Source organism: Meleagris gallopavo, chromosome 22 (genome assembly GCF_905368555.1).
Source record: "Meleagris gallopavo chromosome 22, MGAL_WU_HG_1.1, whole genome shotgun sequence".
Classification (NCBI taxonomy): domain Eukaryota; kingdom Metazoa; phylum Chordata; class Aves; order Galliformes; family Phasianidae; genus Meleagris; species Meleagris gallopavo.
In genome coordinates, this window is record NC_139425.1 from 698,935 (window position 1) to 714,496 (window position 15,562).

Consider the following 15,562-nt stretch of genomic DNA (forward strand, 5'->3'; position numbering starts at 1 on the left):
GCTGGGGAGCCTGCGAGTTTGCTGCAAGGCAGCTTTGGCATACATTTTTTCTTCCCAAGCACAGGATACGGCAAGGCAGCCTCCCAGCTCTGCACACGCAGCTGCAGAAACCCAGATCCCTCCAGCATCCCAACCTCTCCATGCAGCCAAATGTGCTTTGCATCAAAGCTGCCCCCGGGTCCCTTCACTGCTCCCAGGCCCCAGCAGGATGGGGGCACAGACCCTGCCTTCAGAACAGCACTGAGGGGAGAAAGAATGGGGCAGAGAGCAACCAGAAGCCAGGTGAGAACACATCTCACACGTGTACACATGTCCAGGGTAGGCATGCAGAGCAGCGCACCATGGCCAGCCCCAGGGCAGGCAGAGTTGTGCTCCCAGCAGCCTTCTGTCCTCAGAATATTTTAGCTTAAAAAAAAAAAAAAAAAAAAAGCTTCGAGGCAATTAAACAGTACCAATGCACGTGACAGTCTTACCAGCCACACCTCCCCAGTGCACCCAGCTCCATCCCACCCCACAGGTCAGGCAAGGAACAGCCACGGCCTCCTCACTCCATGGGAGAAGGAGCACAACACTGACAGCGATGCAGGGCTCCCAGCAGCGTTCCCCCCCAGAAGCTGGTTCAGCAGAACACTGCCCCCAAGCAGCCCCCACTCTGGGAGCAGCAGCCATGTCCCAGCACATGGGGCAGTGCCAGTTCCCCAGCTCCAAGATCTGTGCTGGCACACAGCGAGTAGGAGCATACTCAGTGTGGGTGCAGCCTCCAGCCAGCTGTGCTACATGACTCTCACATCAAGCTCACATGGCAAAAATGGCAAGAGCTCCTTTTAAGAGTTTTTAAATGCAGCTCCTAACCCACGACTGTAACCACAATGACCTTCAGCTGTTACTTCAAAGACGTGCAGTGCCACGGGGCTGGGGACAGAGGGTTTGCAGAGACTCCAGCAAGCATAGCAGCAAACAGAAACCAACAGCATAAGGGGAGGGAAAGCTGCATAACTGCCAGAATCCCCTCGGTTTTGTTCACTGGAGGCACACAGCAGAGCCCAGAGCAGCACTGCCCAGGCTGCCAGCATCCGCAGGAGCACATAGCTGCCAAAGCAAGGGAGATGGAGCCGGAGCTGCTGAGCGGCAGCTCTCAGTGCCTTTCTGAGCAGGCTGCAGTTCAGAGCAGGGATATGCCTGCTGCCAGCTGCACTCCTGGCACTGGGAAGCGGCTGGGACTGGGACAGGTTTCCCAGGACGAGGTTGGTGCCCTCCGACCAGCTGGCCGAGCCTCACTCTGCACAGTTGCTCATAAGCCTCTGGCAGTGGATTTTAATCCTCAGTATCAGTAGGGCAAAAAAGCAGAAGGAAAATAAAACAAAAGCTAAGCCCTGCAGCTCTGTACCTGTGCAGACAAGGGAGAGAAGGGAGCGGGAGCAGCCTGCCCAGCCCCGCGGCCAGGGCTGGGAGCTCAGGGCATGCAGCTCTCTGCAGGCAGCCTGCAGGCAGCTGGGTACCACACTCCAGCTCCTACCACCACGCTGCCCAAGCCCACCACAAAGCACAGCATTTTCCAGACCTTCGCTCCCCATTAAACACAAACACTGGTATGGCATTCAGTCCAGGCCACCACATAGGCAAAATGAACCCTAAGCTACCCTGGCTGCCAAATCGTAATTAGACATTTCTCTGCCACCAGCACCACGTTTCTCCTTCACTTATTCACAGGCCCAGGCACATCCATCAGCGAGCCAAGGGAAGGACGTGAATCACGTGCCCAGAGAACAGACATGCCAGTGACCATGGAGCCTGTCCACTTCTTCCATCGTGCTCTCAGGATCTCATTTCCTACTCCAAATGCTGAGGCTGAGCAGCCTGCAGCGTGCTGCAGCCCATGGTGCCCTGTGCTGCAGGAGCTGGCACCATGCTCAGCAGCCACCAGGCTGGTCAGCAGGAAGGCATCTCCTCTTGCTTACTGGGGGACTGCACTCAAACCTGCCCAAGGAATGGGCACGTGCAAAGGCTGCCAAGAAAGCTGCATGAAGCTAAGGGTCAAAGCTCACACTTGACAACGCAGCCCTGATAGAATTTTAGGTGGAAACAGGCAAAGTAGCAGCTCCAAGGACATGCTCTTAATGCTGAAAGAATGCACCAAGTGCCTGCCTGGTAACCCCAGTCAGAGATGGGATCCCAGGCTTGGCTCCTACAGGACCATCAGCACCCCAAAAGCCTGAATTTTTGGGCTGAAGTCTCAGCTGGCCCCTTCAAAGGCTCCTTACAGCAGGCCCAGCACCAGCTGCTCTCTAGCTACAAAGAGAGACAGAGAGGTTTCTGCAGAAACAAGAGCCCGTGCACTCAACATATTTTCCTCATTCTTTTTATCTTTCACTCCAAGCGCTCTTCAGGCTTCAGTTAGCTGCCCAAGGCCACCCTCAAGGTCATGGGGCCTGTACAGATGCCACCAGGCACACAATTTAGCCCACAGCACCTTTCTTAGTGCTGAAGATGTGCATTAGACAGCTCACCTAGTAGGTCTCAACAGCCACAGCTCTTACCTTTGGTAAGGCTGCTGCCTGAGAGCCACGCACCTAAGAGCTATCCCAAGGCAGACAGTCAAAAAATGAGATGGCATTTCTGAAAGCAGACATCCTCCACTCTTGCTGTTGTTGACATCCTGCACAGCAAACTCAAGCTGTCAGAAAGCAGCTTTGCCACATTGCAGCCTGCTCCTCAAAGGCAATCAGAGCCCTTTGTGCCTCTGCTTTCCAACTGTAGAACTGGGATAAAAATCAGCCTCTGCAGCAGGGCTGCTGGGAAGACCAGCAAGCACTTTCGATGCCCCTCGAGCCTGAGCTGTGTGGATGGATGAAGTGCTGCAGACCCCCAGCAGGGATAGCACAGCAGCTCCAAACACTGACACTGAGCCCACTGCAGAGCCCAGTCCTCTGAAGATTGCTTCTCCTGGTGTTTCTGACAGTCTTCTCGAGCTGAAACTCTGTGCCCAAGACCTGCCCTGAGCCCTGGTGGCTCCCAGTCCTGTTTGCTGTTGTCTGTAGCCAACTTTAAGCTCTCCCTTCGCCTTCCAAAGGCAGGGTGCAGAGCAAGGCCATGCATAAGGGCTCATACTGCAGTCCTGGGGTTTGGGAACTAGAGAGCTGTGGCAGTGGTGGGCGGAGCAGGGCAGCTCTGAATTCACCGTGCATGTTGAAGGCCTGCAAGCTGTACTTTAGTGTTTGGTGAGCGAGCAGCCCTCTTTAATGCCAGCCCCATCCCACAGGTCTCAAAACCCAGGTGATGAAGATTGCTTAGCTTGGTCTGTGCCCCTGCACAGAGGGTGGAGGTTGGAGGGCAGCAGAAAGGACCCCAGGAGAACACTTCCTAGCACAGGACATCTCCAGCACCACCACGACCGCCCACAGAGGTCACTTACTGGCTTGCTGCTGCCACATTCAGTCCCCACCCAGGCAGAGGCTGGCTGCCCACACCCTGCCACTCTGCTAGAGCCAGCAAGGTGCTGTCCTGAACAGCCAAGGCCCGAGGGTTTGCTGCGTGCCGTGGTGAGGTCCCACAGCTCATAGCATCTGGTCTGCCTATACATCCTCAGAGAAACTGGCAAACATCAGCCCACAACAGCAACAGACAAACCTGCTGTTCTACAGGCCCAAGAACTTGCATGTTGCAGCACTGGGGCTCTGTTTCTCAAGTACTTAACGAACAAGGAGAGAATTCAAAACATACCAAACTCTCCAGATCCAGCACAAAGCTGAAGTGCCTCTCCCAGGCTGCCCATGATCCGAAGGCCAACGTCCTTTAGGTTGTGCTGCCTGCATCCACGCCTCCACTCCAACTGCTTTGCTCTGCTCTGCCCTGCCAGGGCTGTAACTCAGCTGGTGCTTACTCCAAGGGATTCAGCTGATTATAAATTATAACCCTCTGGGATACAAGTTCTTCACAGTCTCAGCTTAATCTACTTTGAAGAACAGTCTCCAGAGTTCAGACACCATCTGTAAGCTGACATCCCTCTCAATCATCTCCATGCTTCCTCTCATTTGTGTCCTTTACGCCATCCCAGGAACTCTAGCCCAGGAGAAAGAGAGAAGTGCCAAAAAAAATTCATCAGCCCCCTCCTGTGCAAGTGCCTGGATTTCAGCAGCACAGGGCATAGAAACCTCCTCAGCCACAGACAATTCCTTTATACGCTTGAGTACCCTTTTTGAAGACCTGCTCAAACACACGGCCAGTAAAACACCACCAGAAGCACACACTGACCGGGCCCTTCCTGCCCCAGCTGGAGCTCCGCATGTGCCCACAAACAGCACAGCCCACTTGCCCTGCTAACATCGCAGAGCACTGCGTTTGCAGTTCCTCATTCTGCTCACAGGAGCTCAGAGCACAGCTCTCCTTCCAGCACAGCAGAGCTGCTACAGGACTACAGGGAGCTGAGTTGCTCCCATCCACGGCGCAGCCGCAGAAGGCAGCACCCCTGCCAGCTGGCACATACGTGGCATTGTGGCACTGCAGTGCCACCACGCTCTCGTCCCTTCTGCCCACCAACTGCCACCTCCTTTGACATGCAGCACTGTGAAGGGCAGGCAGGAAGCCTCTGGACACAGTGGCACGGTCCCACAGCCTTGCCTTGTAGCCCACACTTACCGCCTTCACTGGCCCACATCAGTATGGTCTCCTCTGCCCCAGTACCTGGATGAGCAACTAATTTCTGACCTCTTCCCGAAGCAGACATCTCAGCAAGGCCTTCACACCTCCTGCAATTCCTGGCTGTGAGGTGTCTGGAGAAAGCAGTGCACAAGGCCCAGAAATGTGGTGCTGCTCCAACAGACCCTGCACTCCCAGGGCAGGGCAGAAGGAGCAGCACACAGAACTGGGCACGGGGTCCCGAGCTCCTCAGCCCCAGCATCACCCTTCACCTGGCAGAGCCCAGCTGCACCTCCTCAAACACACAGAGCCACACGTAGCTGGGGGGCTCCAGGAGAGGCCACTCTGGATGGAACAACAGCTGTGACAGCTCCAACAGTGACCACTGCTGCCTCTGGCTCCCAGACCCAGGAGCCCACTCCTCGTTCCAGAAGCGTGATGTGGACTTGGCCCAGCTCCAGCCCTGTTACTGTCAGGCAGAAAGTCCTGCCCTCCTGCGAGGAGGTGGAGCAGGCACAGGGACCGGCCCTCAAATCTGTAACCACCTCTGCAGGAATCAGGGGAACCACAAACCTCGGCCCCTCCGCGCACACACAGGTTGTGCAGCACTCAGCCTGCCCGCAGCATCGCACACCAAGAACAAATGGGGCACAGTCTGCCGTCGTCCGTGAAAGAGAATCCTACCTTTATGCACGCACAAAAGTGCATTCTGGGAAGAGCTCAGATACCTTGGTGAGGGGCACTCTGTGGGGACTGACAGATCTCTGAGGAACAGGACCCGGCCCACGAGCAGCAGCAGAGGAGCACGCAGACACATGCAGGAGTTGCAGGCTGCCCGCCACGCCGTCCTGCTGGGTGCAGCTGGGATGCACCATGCACATATATAGAAGTCGCCAAGGAACAGTGCTCCTGTGAGATCTTCCATCAAGAAGCATTTCACACACTTCATTTTATTTTAACTCCACTGCAAGTTCAACCAAAGAGGATGAAACACTTGGGGTTAAAGATGCTCGGTAGGCAAATCCTTTAGATGCAGCAGTTCACACAAAAATACCAGCTTTCACAGCACATCCATAGCAAAGCACTAATGTTTATTCTTGCATCCAGGACTGACTTTAATTCTTCCTCAATGCACATATATAGCAAGACATTAATATTTCTTGGAGAAGCAATATTTCTGCTACCTATAAGGCAAGAAAAAGCGAACAACTCATATAACTTGGCATCTCCCTTGGTTCTGCACAATGCACACCAGCACACTACTAATGCTGGGAGTCACCTTTACGGAGGAGCACTGGACATAGGCTACAGCATAAAATGAAGAACAGAAACAAACGAGTAAGTAAAAAACTTCTCTACCAACCTCCATGACTGCTGATGGGTGCTTTAGCAAATGAAACTTTTTTGAAGGGAACTCAACAGTGCCCATGCAACAGAAGTGTATTTCTAGGACAATACCAAGGCACCAAATCTCTCAGCAGTGGCTGCTAACATGCAGCACCTTGTAGCCAGTCCTTCAATTATTGCTTCTTCCTTCAAAGACAAACAAAGTGAGATTCCTCCTAGGGGGCTCTCATGTCCTAGGAGAGCTTTTGCAATCCTCAGGGCTGTAGCTGCGGCCCTTCCCATCATCCAAGGCACACTTTCCATGCAGAACATGAGGTTTCGCAGCCCAGCTCACCTCCCTGCATGGGCTTTCACCCTAGGGTCTCTCAGAGCACATTCCTGTGTGTCCTCCTAACAAGAGCTGTGCTTCTGTGCAGGAGCTTCCCAGCTGCAATTTGAACCCACGAGATTCCCACCCTGCTCCTCCTACAGCTCTACTGCTGCACATCATGGGGCCGAGTACCTCCAGGCTGTCCGGCACTGCCTCCTCCTGCTTCAGGCAGAATCAGGCTCCACTTTCAGGGAAACATTGAGGAAGAACAAGTCTTCTGCAAATCTTGCACCTACAAGCTTCACTTTCACCTGCTTTCAGCACAGAAGAGACAAAAACTTAATCTCATCAGTTAAAATACAGCTGAAAAACAAAACAAAGCCTGAGCAGATAAAACTACCTATGCTTGTGCAGCAGCAGGACTGTACAAAGCCAGGGCAAAGGCAGGACTGCAGTGATGAGGGATCCCAAGCAATATGTGTGATGAGATATGCTGTTAATAACACCATCAGACTGCTATTGAGCAGCATCCCTCGCAAGGAAAGCAGGGCTGGAAAATGTGATGCGCACCCCATGGCCAAGCCAACACCTCTCTTTGCACGTTAATGCCTGTGCTCCCTGGTCTGTGCCCAACACACTTCTGTGAGCAGCCTCCAGCACCTGCACTACAAACCAGCAGGGACCAGACACTCAGTTCCCATACTTTTTGCTTTCTCTTCTGGACAGGAGCTCTTTGCTCTCATTAGAGCAGGATCTATACTTGTTACAGGCTGGGAATTCCCTAGAGGCGGCAGCCTGCAGCAAGGAACAGCATGCACCCCTTAACCTCAAGGCAACACTTCCTCTCCAGGGGGAAAATCAGCACCTCACCGACCTCCCGGCACCAGCCTGGCACAGCTGCAGCAGCACCGGTAGCACAGCAGCAGGCAGCAGGAGCCCCACACCGGGCAGCGCCTCCTGCAGCACCCACAGGATGCTCCCCCCACACCCTGCCCGGCCTCAGGACCTGCCCCGGTCCAGGAATCGCCTGCTGCTTCGGCTGCCCGGCCACCACCACCGTAACAATGCTAAAAATTAATAGCCACACATCGGCGGGTTACTAGGCTGCATACCAGATTTTCCCATATAAGGGAAAGTTGAAGGCATTGTCCTATCACACGGAAAACATGTTGCACCAGCCTGAGATAATAGAAAGCAAAATCAGAATCTCCTCGTGTCACAGGCAGACACCCACAGACCACGCTTCTCCCAGCTTGCTGTTGGTTTGGGCCGTTCCCCACGGCCCCGTACTCCCTGCTGGCTCCTGTCTGCAGAGCACTGGAGCTCAGGGCTGCAGGCTGGCACAGCAGCACTGCTGCACTGCCACCATTCCCAGGGTGAAGTTGTGTTGTCCCATTCTTTTGGGACGCTGAGAACCCACCACACCAAGCCTGCATCTCGCTGCTCAGCCAGGAGCAGATCACTCACCTCAACCCTTGCTTTGTTTGCCTCCCAACAACAGCCTTTGGTCCCACAGACCCGGGTGAAGGGACAAACACCATCCTGAGCAGGGAACGGGACAAGACTGGAGAAGCCTTTCCACTGCTACTTATATGGGCCAGGGGATGAGTCTGCTCAGCTTCCACAAAGCCCAGTGACATCCAGCCACTGCATTTGCCAGTGATTCCTTATAACTCCCTGCACGTGCCTGCCTTCCAGCCCCACAAGTCCGCATTCCTGCACTAAGGGCTCGCTCCTGGTGCGAGGCTGATCAGACTGCTCCCTCCCCCACAAAGCAGCTCCTCCTGCACATCATGAGCAAGAGATGTGCTCTTATCTCCATGAACCTGAGACAGGCCAGGATGGCACAGCCTCATGCAAAAAACAACGGCCTGCTCCAGTGCTGCGCTCAGCCTTGCTGTCTCGCTCAAAGCCCTTCTGCTTGTGCAAACCCTTCTTGAAATAACACTGATGTGGAGCGCTTTGTATTATCCACCTGTAAAACTTTATTGTCTTCAGAGAAGCATTTAAGAAGAAAGCATTAAATACATCTCAGGGAAGAGAAAATCTTAAAAAATTACTGTAAGACTGCACATCTAAAAGGGAAAAAAAACAGTAAAGCTTTGCTTCCTGTTAATGAAATACAGCAGAAAGCAATCAGGAAAATAGGAGATTCCTCTGAGAGCTCACTAAGCCACTGGAGACCAGCAGCCCCCGACTAGCAGTGAGCACTGGGGCTAAGCTGGCATAGCCAAGGCCAGCTGCTCCACGAGCTCAGGCAGAGCCATCCTCCCCTGCTGCCAATGAGAAACCAGTGCATGTGCACAGGAACTTGTCAGCTTTTGCTGCACACAGAGCGGGTATAATGGGACCTAGTGGCACCTTCAGCAAGAGATGCACATTCCTCACTAATCAGAAGCACCGAGCAGCGGTGCAAGAGCTGCCTCCATTCTGCAGATCCATGCAGGTTAATTTGTAACACACCTGCAGCAAGGGGCTGCAGCCCACAGAGGAACCAAGGCCACTGTTTGGATGAATGAGACAACACACAGAAATCAACAGCCACGGACACAGGATGGTCTTCAGACTCTCCTGAAGTGGAAACAAACCACATCTTTCTCCAAAGGCTCTTGCTGCCTTTGGCTTTTATTGGATGAATAACAACACACAGTGTCGGTTTTGCCACACGGGGTGCCGCAGGCATTCTGGTAGGATGCAGCCCCACCACTCACCAGCTTTACAGCCAGAAGAGCTGAAGGGGCAGCACCCAGAGAGCTGCAGCCCACTGCTGCTTTGTGTCTCTGTCTTTGCAGAGGAAAAAACCCAGCAGCCCAGTGCTCCAGCAGGACCTGCAAGTCCAGGCAGCTGTACTGATACAGGGGTGATAGGAAGAATTAGCTTTCCAAAAACAAGCAGCAGCATTTTCCAGACAGCAGCATTAAGCTTTACGATGGAAGAAGAGTCAATTTTCCACTAAACAAGAAGGGAAGGAACCCTACATAAAAGCAATCCAGTTGAAGGCCAGAAGCCTCAAGAGAAACAACCTATCTATACTCCAGGAAGAATGTACTCCCAGAGCAAAAATGTGCCGCTATTGCTTCATCCTTCAACAGCTGGACCCAAACAACAATTTCTCTGCAAAGCAGCAGAGCCGTGCTCCCACATGAAGGAGGTAAACAAGGAGAGACACAAAGGCACCGACTGCCGTGCCGTCAGCCCAGCACCAACACCTCACTGTGGGAAGGATGAACAGCTCAGCTGGCAACAGCATAACCCTGCCGACCCCGCAGCAGCTGAACGGACAGAGGCAGCAGATGCCAAAGATCTGCAAGCAAAAGGGTCAGGGATAAACAACTGCATCTGACACGGACACCCACAGCTGGCTGCAGGCAGGGCTGGGGACCAGTACACACCTATGGAAACTTACGTGAGTGCGGTGAGGGGTCTGCAGCCCCCCACCCCCTCTCCCTGTATTCTCTGCGTCCAAAAGCATTTGCTGCAATTCTCAAGTGGGAGGGGGTTGGGGGGGGGGGGAAGAGAGAAAATACATCACAGCTTTTTAGCGTTGGTTTGGGGCAGCGTTCGGAGGAACACCAGCGGAGGGCCGGCACAGCACAGCACAGCAAAACACAGCCCAGCCTCCCGGCTCAGCGCGCCCGTGCGGGGGCAAAGCGGCCGGCAGCCCCGGCACCACCAGCGCCGCGACCCCGGCGGACGGCATCGCCTTCCCCCGCTGCGGCTGCGCGCGTTTCTCTCCGACTCGCGGCTCCGACCCCGCGGGCCCCACCGATCGGCGCTGCCATCCGCGCCGCCCGCCGGGAAGAGCCGCGGCAGGAACGCGGCAAATTCCGCGACGCCGTCATCGGAGCCGCACGGACGCGGGGGACGGCAGCGGCGAACTGCGGCGCTCCGCGCCGCGGCCGCAGCGTCACCGCAGCGCCCGGCAAACCCCGCGCCCCGCCGCGCTCCGCAGCGCCGCCCCCCGCGCCGTCCCGCGGCGCTTCGCCCCCCGCCCGGGAGAATCCCGCGCCGCGCCCCGACACGGCCCCGCCGCGGCCCCCGCCGGTCCCCCGCGGCCCGGGGGCGGGGAGGGCGGCGCGGAAGAAGCCGCGGGGCGCCCCCGCCCCCCGGGCAGCCCCTCCCCGCGCCCCTCCGCGCCCGGCCCGGCCCCGCGCCCCAAGGACGGCGTCGTGACAGGGCCGGCCCGAGCCCCCCAGAGCCGCCGCCGCCGCCACCCGGCCCCGTCGCCGCCCGCCGCCACGCTTGGCCCTGGCGCCGCCCCGCCGCCGTCCGCCGCCCCGCCACCGTCCCCGGCCGCGCCGCGCGGGCGAACCCGAAAGTTCAGGGCAGAACTCACCTAAAATGGCTCCCCGGCAGCCCCGGCGCCAACAGCCATTATTTGGTGAAGTTTAGCCCAGCGCCCTGCAAGGACACCCGAACCTCGCCCGGGCACGCCCCCCCCGCGCGCCCATTGGCTGCCCGCCGCCGCGCGCCGCCGCCCATTGGCAGCCCTGCCTGTCAGCCGCGCGCCGCTCGCGCCAAGCTTGGCTGCAGCGCGCCCGCGGCCCGCTCCATTGTGCTCCTGTTTGCGCCGATGAGAGCGCGGCGCCGATTGGCCGCGCCGCCGCCCCCGCGCGCCGCCCCCCGCGCTGCCGGGACCGCCCGCGCCCTCCGCGTCCGCGCGGGGCCCGGATGTGGCCGCCCCGAGGGGTCGCGGTGATCCGGGGTACCGCGGCCGCGAGCGGGCTGCGCCCAGCGCCTTTTTCTTACCCCGGGGGCCGGGAGGTGGGCTGGAAGCGCCGCAGCACGCCGTGCCGTGCCGTACCGGAGCCAGCCGGGGTGTCGTGCTGGGTGCGACGGGCCGGGGACGCCGGGGGGCGGCTGGCGAGGAGGGCTGAGCGGCACGGCACGTGGTGCTTTGCGGCCGAAGGACGTGAACGGGCTGAGAGGAGTGCTCGGGAGGCATCGCCCGCTGAGCGCCTCCAGTGCTGCCCAGCCCAGCCCCAGCAGCACCCTTGTGCTGGTGAGCAGGTTGGGGTCTGGGGTGCAGGGATTGGGGCTGGCAGCGGGGAGCCGCGCTGTGCTTCGTGGCGGTGCAGCCGGTGCAGACATGAGCAAGTTTAGCACCGGCACCGAAGCAAAGCTGTGCGAGAGCTAATTAGCTCAGCCGAGACTCGGAGCCGATTAACCAATGTAGTGCAGCCCTTGTGCAGCCGCACTGCCTGCGGGGCCTTGGGGGAGCGCCGGCACGGCGCTGCGCTGCACCCGCGGAGGCTTCGGTTTGTCCGGCAGCAGTGGGCAGTGCTGCTGTGCTCGTTGCTGCACGGCCTGCGGGCACAGGTGCACCGCGGAGCTGCCGACACCTCCTACGCCTCGCCCAGGCCCGTTGCATCCCAGCGCTCCTCCCGCGAGCCCGGGCTTCTTCCTCTGCAGTATTCCCTTTCCTACCGCCTCGCTTGCCCCAGCCCCTATCTGCGTCCTCACCCCTTTTTCCTCTGCCTGTTTCCTTGCCTGAAGGTGACATGTGGACACTTCTGAGATATTACATTTTTGTCTTTCCCGTCCCCTGCGTTGAGATTCTCATTCTGTGCGTAGGTCCTCCCACCTCTTCTGCAGCACTCGGCTGTGTCTGTACCTTGATCGCTTCCCTCGTCCCATGCGCTGCCCAGCCATTGGTGAGCCACCCCCACCCTTCCCCGTATCCTCCCTGCCTCCGGAGCAGCGCTTTGTCCTCCGTGTGAAGAACTCCTGTTAAGGCAGAATTAACCGTGCTGGACGATCAGAAAACCAAAACGGTTATTTTCAGCCATGGTTCTGCCCACTTGAGCCAGGGATTTCTTCATCTCTTTGGTGACCTCTGCACCACCCCCTCTACAAAAGGATTTTTCCTAACATCTCACCCAAACTTTTCACTCTTTGCTTTTTGCCCTTCTGTTTATCGCTGGGCTGTTCACGGCAGTTGTTGCGGGCAGTGTGATTTGGAGAACTGTTGTGTTGTCATTTCATTGTGCTGCTGACAACTGAACGGGAGCAAGTGCATGCCCTCGTGTTCCCACCTGGCTCCCTCCCCATCACAAGTTCTGTTCCTGGGTGTCCACAGGGCATTCTTACACCAGTAAGGAAATCCCATTAGCCTCTACAGAAAGCAGAATTAAGTCCTGGCTATTTCCAGACCCTTTGGGGTGCAGGACGTGACGCCCTGTGAGCGCAGGACACCTCACCACCTGCAGTCATCATTCTGCCCCATCCTTGGGCTCACCACCCCTCCCGTCTGCTCTGAAATAATCAAATTTGGGGCTCTATTTGAGGGACCATGACAGCATCCCTAAGCAAGCAGTCCCAGGCTGAGGCCCACAGGGTCCTTCCTTTGTGGAGTGCAGCCAGCTCAGCCCCTGGAGCAGCCATCATCACCTGCAGCATGCTGGCAGGGCCTGCGACCTCAGACACGGGTCTGTACGGCATCAAAGGAGACATGTTACTGTTAGGTGCTTATCTTAGAATGAACGTTAGCTGGAATCAGGAAGAGCACCATGCAAATGGAGCTGCCTGCTTCCAGCACCTGTACAAGGCAACAGCAGCAAACACAAAAGAAAGCAATGAGGAAATTAAAGGAATAACACATTCAGCTGGCTTCCACCCCATGCCAGTGGGGAGATGAGCAGAATCCTGCCCGGCTGCAGCTCCCCAGGGGCCACTGTCCATCTCCTGGCCTGTGGCCTGCAGGAAGGCTCATGGCTAGCAAGGAGCAATTGCCCGGGACCTGGGGCTGCTCACCTGTGGTACACAGCAGTGATTTTAGGGACTGTGTGAAGCAGCCCTGAAGCTGGAAACTGAAGGACAGGCTTTCCTTGGATGTGGCTGTTTGAGGGAATTCCCCGGCCCTCAGGAGCCTGGGCAGGGCCTTATCAGATGAAGTACAAGATTGCCGTTGTAAATTTTCCTGTGGGATTATTTGGGATTATTAAGTGGTTTCCTGGGTTTTGCTGCCATGGATGATTGATGGCAGAGGAGATGCGGAGAGCTTCCAGGAACTGGGAATTTCATGGTCAGGCCCCAAAGCTGTCATCCTTCGGGCAGGAGAAAGGTTTCCTGACAGCTGTCTCCCATCACAGTCCCAGTGACCTGCTGCCTGCTCAAGTTCTGTGGCTCCTGTTGCTTCAGACTCAACAGCTCAAAGGTGCTCCCAATCTCTCCCCCAGTTAAGGAGGGAGAAAGGTGCTTTATACGCCGCTTACCATCAGCCAGTCCCCTGAGCGTGTCTGGAGCTGGAGCAGAGCCATGAGCCAGGACCAGCACTGTGCTCAGCAGCAGAGCAGCCCCGCAGATCCGCGCTGTGCCACCAGCACTTTGTGCAGAGCTCCCATCCGGTGCGTTCTGCTCTTACAGACTTCTCTCAGACTGATGTCACTTCCAGGCACTCCTGGTGGCTATTCTTTGTCCCACTGAGCACCCACTGTGATGGGCTCTGCTGCCCACGTGAGCTTCTCCCGCTATGCTTCACCCAAAAAGCTCATTTCCGTGGCTGCACTTCGCTGCTGGCAGCTGCTTTGCTGCCCTGCAGACCCTTTGGGTCTCCACAGGTTGTTCTCAGGGCTTGTCCAGCTGCAGCTCTTTCCCTTCTCTGCACACTGTGAAGCCAGCCAGGGCCTTGCTTTAAGGTTTTTCCGTATACATTTACCCTGAAATGTGAAATCCCAGAAAAGAGGGAACCTTAGGGAGCAGCTAATGCCCTTTGGGCCAACTTCTCCTAGGAACCACAGTGCTGACACTCCAGTCCCTCAGGGAATGTTTTCCCAGCATCTGCTTTGAATGTCTCCACGATAATTTAAGCCTGTTTCCCATTGTTTTATTCAGCATGGGCAGATTAATCCTTTCCTCTTTGCAGGAGTCATTTGCATTCCTGCAGACGGCTGCTCCAGCCTCCTCTGCTCTCTCCTACCAATTAAGCAGTCCCACATCTCGCCATTTTTCCTTGCCGGTCATGTTTTCCAGGTCTCTGACATCCTCGTTTGGACTCTCTCCAAGCAGCCCAAAGGGCAGTGTCCAGGCATCTCTGCCTCCCCCTGCTGCTCCCCGTGCCTCCAGCACCCGCCAGCATCCTCTGCTCCACGTGATTTTCAGAGCCGCAGCTCCTTTCCCCCCACATTCATCTCTTTCTTCTTTCTCCCCAATTCTCGTTTATGCAATTGCCTCTTTGTGCTGAAGTGCCAATGGCATTTATCTGTACCACACGGCATCCTCATCCCTGAGACCATTTCTCTAACATGTCAGCAGTGGAGGCGTGGAGGCTTGCAATGAAGAGCCTTCCTTCTGACATGCTTCCCATCCTCCCTGCCTTCATATTTTGTCTGCAGATTTAAAAGCCAGTCCTGCATCCCTTTATCTCACCTGCTGGTAGCCGCAGCCTGGTAGCCCCTATCTGAGCTGGGAACGGCGCTCGTTTTATAGCAGGTTTAGGCAGACTGTGATGTGTAACTTGTTTAGGAGCCTGTTTTATGAAACGATGTCGAAAGCCTTACAAGCATCAAGATTTATACTGCCATTCCAGTCTGTCACAGCAGCAGATGCCATTGGTGTGCCACAGCCTGGCCTTTAGCAGCCATACCAGCACATGGGGGGCTGTGACTGGACACGAGCTCAGGTTTCTCCCACGAGGGCTGTGCTCTGGACCTTTCACTTGCTGTCCCATCTCACACTGGCACCTCAGGCAGGGAGATCTCCATTCCCTCTGCATCTTGGCTTTGGCTGAGCCTGCCCATGGCTCCAGCACAGCCCCCTCCACATGCTCTGTAGCTGTTGTGGTTGCACAGCAGCCAGGTTCTCCCTGGAGTGCAGAACAAATGTCTGCATCCTTAATATACAAAGCAACACATTCCTCCTTAATCCTCTGCCTGTCTTTCCAGAACAAGCCGAATCCTTCGATATTAATATTCCAGTCATGTGGCTGAGCCCACCAAGCCTTTGTTATGCCAATTAAATCATAATCTTGATCATGCATTAAGACTTCCAGCTCCTTTTGTTTATCTCTGCCAGCATACCAATGCAGAAGCTGACAGGCAGCCTGACCCCTGTCCCCCATGTCCCCAAGGGCCGTGTCCAAAATGCCTCCTCCTGTACTGCGGGCGGCTCCTTCCAGTGCTGGCACTGGCCAGCTGTCACCGTGGGCCTGTGGATGTGGGTGGCTGTGACTGTGGCTCGTAGGCACGGCCCAGAGCCCAAAAAGCACTGTGTGGATGGGGGCACCTCTGGAGGACACCTGATGCAGCCCCCTGCTCCCACAGGGCTGCTCAG

General features: G+C 56.4%; 1 protein-coding gene across 4 annotated transcripts in view; it reads right to left on the reverse strand.

Annotated features, from left to right (window-relative positions):
* CHD6 (chromodomain helicase DNA binding protein 6) overlaps positions 1-10,887 on the reverse strand; it is a 72,742-nt gene extending 61,855 nt beyond the window's left edge. For 3 of the 4 annotated variants that reach the window (XM_085241431.1, XM_085241428.1, XM_085241432.1), the window contains exon 1: positions 10,629-10,887. The gene's annotated coding sequence lies outside the window, so the exon portion shown is untranslated. Of the gene's footprint in view, positions 1-6,484; positions 6,582-10,628 lie in introns of those variants that run through there. The other variant, XM_085241429.1, reaches the window with a different exon arrangement.
* Between the last annotated feature and the right edge of the window lie 4,675 nt (positions 10,888-15,562).